Source organism: Myotis myotis, unplaced genomic scaffold (genome assembly GCF_014108235.1).
Source record: "Myotis myotis isolate mMyoMyo1 unplaced genomic scaffold, mMyoMyo1.p scaffold_m19_p_2, whole genome shotgun sequence".
In the NCBI taxonomy this organism is placed as follows: domain Eukaryota; kingdom Metazoa; phylum Chordata; class Mammalia; order Chiroptera; family Vespertilionidae; genus Myotis; species Myotis myotis.
In genome coordinates, this window is record NW_023416324.1 from 49,948,153 (window position 1) to 49,951,348 (window position 3,196).

The 3,196-nt window shown below is 39.7% G+C and overlaps 1 pseudogene; it reads right to left on the bottom strand.

Moving 5' to 3' along the window:
* Positions 1–1,566: 1,566 nt before the first annotated feature.
* LOC118675524 lies at positions 1,567–2,759 on the bottom strand (annotated as a pseudogene).
* Between the last annotated feature and the right edge of the window lie 437 nt (positions 2,760–3,196).

The window sequence follows — 3,196 nt, forward strand, 5'->3', positions numbered from 1 at the left end:
GCAGGCCAGAAGGGAGTGGCAAGAAATATTCAAAGTGATGAATACCAAGAACCTACAACCAAGATTACTTTATCCAGCAAAGCTATCATTCAGAATTGAAGGTCAGATAAAGAGCTTCACAGATAAGGAAAAGCTAAAGGAGTTCATCACCACCAAACCAGGATTATATGAAATGCTGAAAGGTATCCTTTAAGAAGAGGAAGAAGAAGAAAAAGGTAAAGATACAAATTATGAACAACAAACATGCATCTATCAACAAGTGAATCTAAGAATCAAGTGAATAAATAATCTGGTGATTATAATAGAATCAGGGACATAGAAAGGGAATGGACTGACTATTCTTGGGGGATAAAGAGGTGTGGGAGATGCGGGAAGAGACTGGACAAAAATCGTGCACCTATGGATAAGGACAGTGGGTGGGGAGTGAGGGCAGAGGGTGGGGCGGGAACTGGGAGGAGGGGAGTTATAGGGGGAAAAAAGAGGAACAAATGTAATAATCTGAACAATAAAGATTTAATTAAAAAAAAAAAAAGAAGAAGTAGATGAGCCGAAACCAGTTTGGCTCAGTGGATAGAGCGTCGGCCTTCGGACTGAAAGGTCCCAGGTTGGATTCTGGTCAAGGGCATGTACCTGGTTGCGGGCACATCCCCAGTGGGAGATGTGCAGGAGGCGGCTGATGGATGTTTCTAACTCTCTATCTCTCTCCCTTCCTCTCTGTAAAAAGTCAATAAAATATATTAAAAAAAAATAAGTAGATGATAAAAACACATATCTTTAGTATCTTCTAGAGAAAACATGTCAAACTCCCAACCTGTGGGTGGCATGTGGCCCACAACAAATATTTTTGCGGACCAGCCAATATAAAGGTATATAAGAAATGTTTTAATAAAAATTTTGCAACTTAAAAAAAAATAAAATAAAGCATGCTTCATAAAGTCATTATTCATTTAAAATAGACAATGGTTACAAAGAACATTTAACTTTAAATTTCATAGTTGCTTATAAAATGATACTGGAACGGTTGACCTATATAAGGAAATAAGAGTCCTGTCAAGAGAGATGGTAAACTATAAGTATAAAGTATACCACAACGTTAAAAACCTCACAGTGCTCTATAGGAAAGTCAATAAAGATAACTTAATTTTGCCGAACCAGTTTGGCTCAGTGGATAGAGCATTGGCCTGCGGACTGAAGGGTCCCAGGTTCGATTCCGGTCAAGGGCATGTACCTTTGTTGCGGGCACATCCCCAGTAGGGGGCGTGCAGGAGGCAGCTGATCGATCTCTCTCATTGATGTTTCTAACTCTCTATCCCTCTCCCTTCTTCTCTGTAAAAAAATCAATAAAATATATATAAAAATGAGCAAACTGTACTTTCTTTAAAAAAAAAAGATGACTTAATTTTTCTGGGGAAAAGTGTATTTAGCATTACCAATTTAAATGTAAATTTTATATATGAATTTAATGAAGAATACATTTAAACTGTGCATTGCCACATAATGATCTATTTTGTGTAAAACAATAAAAATGATGTTCTTTTTGAACATGTGCACATCAAAGCCAAAAGGTTATTTTTCACTTTTTACTTTATTGGCAACTTTGGATGCATTTTTAGGTTTTGGTTTCCAGAGAGCATTTTTTACAAATCTTGAAGTTGCCCCTCTGTTCAGCTCGGCTGCCTTCTTCTTGTCTGTTATTTCCTTGACTCAACTTTGTTCATATATATTCTGGTTCTTTCCAGTTCCTGCTCTACTGGATGTTCCTTAGAATTAACTCCAGAGTTGCCAAATAAACCCAAAACTTTGAATCTAATGTGTAAGCAGAAACGAAATCCACTTTTGCTTGTTCAAGTGGGTGCAACTGCTGCAACTCGTTTCTAGAGACAGACATCATGGTCTTCAGCGTGTCATCCACAGCAGCGATGGAATTCGCAAATGTTGCCAAATGCTCATGAATTCCTGCTGGGTGGTCTTCATTAAGCTCTTCTCCTGCCCTTATGACCAGAGTGATACCAGTTTGATGGGGGAGGGCCCTCTTCTGATGGCAGTCGGCTGGCTTCGTGTATTCTCACTTGGGAAAGGCCACCAATTCCAAATGAACAGTCAAAGTGATCCTGTGACAAAGAAGTTGCCGAAACCGGTTTGGCTCAGTGGATAGAGCATCGGCTTGCGGACTGAAAGGTCCCAGGTTCGATTCCGGTCAAGGGCATGTACCTGGGCTGCGGGCACATCCCGAGTGGGGATGTGCAGGAGGCAGCTGATCGATGTTTCTCTCTCATTGATGTTTCTAACTCTCTATCTCTCTCCCTTCCTCTCTGTAAAAAATCAATAAAATATATTTAAAAAAAAAAAAAAGAAGTTAAATCATGTCTCTCTTTGGTTTAAACCCCTTATGGCTGCCCATCTCCCTCAGAGTAAAAGCCAAACTCCTAAAGCTAAAGGCATTGCATAGTTTGGCCTTTGTTACCGCTCTGACTTCATCTCATATGACCCTCCCCCAAGTCATTCTCCTCTAGCCACACTGGCTTCCTTGTTGTGTCTCATAGACACTTGAAATGCTCCTCTCAGGGCATTTGCACTTGCTCTTCTATGTGCTTGAAATGCTCTTCCCACCAATATATAAAGACTCCCCCTCTCCTTTCAGTCTTTGTTGAAATGTCAGCTTTTCATCAAGGCCTTGCTGACCATTCTATTTAAAGAAACAGCCTGTCCCACTCCTTACCCACCCGCACTTTGCCATCCCTCTTATCACTATCTAACATGCTATATATTGACTTTTATTTATTGTCTGCCTCCTCTCTAACATCTCCTTCACCTAATAGAATATAAACTCTATGAGGGCAAGAATTTTAATATATCCTATTCACTAATTTATTCTCCTTTGCCCAAAACATACATGGTATATAAGTAGGACCTCAGGAAATATTGGCTCAATGAATGAGAAAAATGAAGGTATATGGGTGGGTCTGTGTGATTTTTAATAAGATTGCTAGATATATTAATAAGATTTTTAAAAATATATATTTTATTGATTTTTTACAGAGAGGAAGGGAGAAGGAAAGTGATAGAGAGTTAGAAACATCAATGAGAGAGAAACATCGATTCAGCTGCCTCTTGCACACTTGCTACTGGGGATGTGCCCGCAACCAAGGTACATGCCCTTGACCGGAATCAAACCTGGGACCCTTCAGTCCGCAGG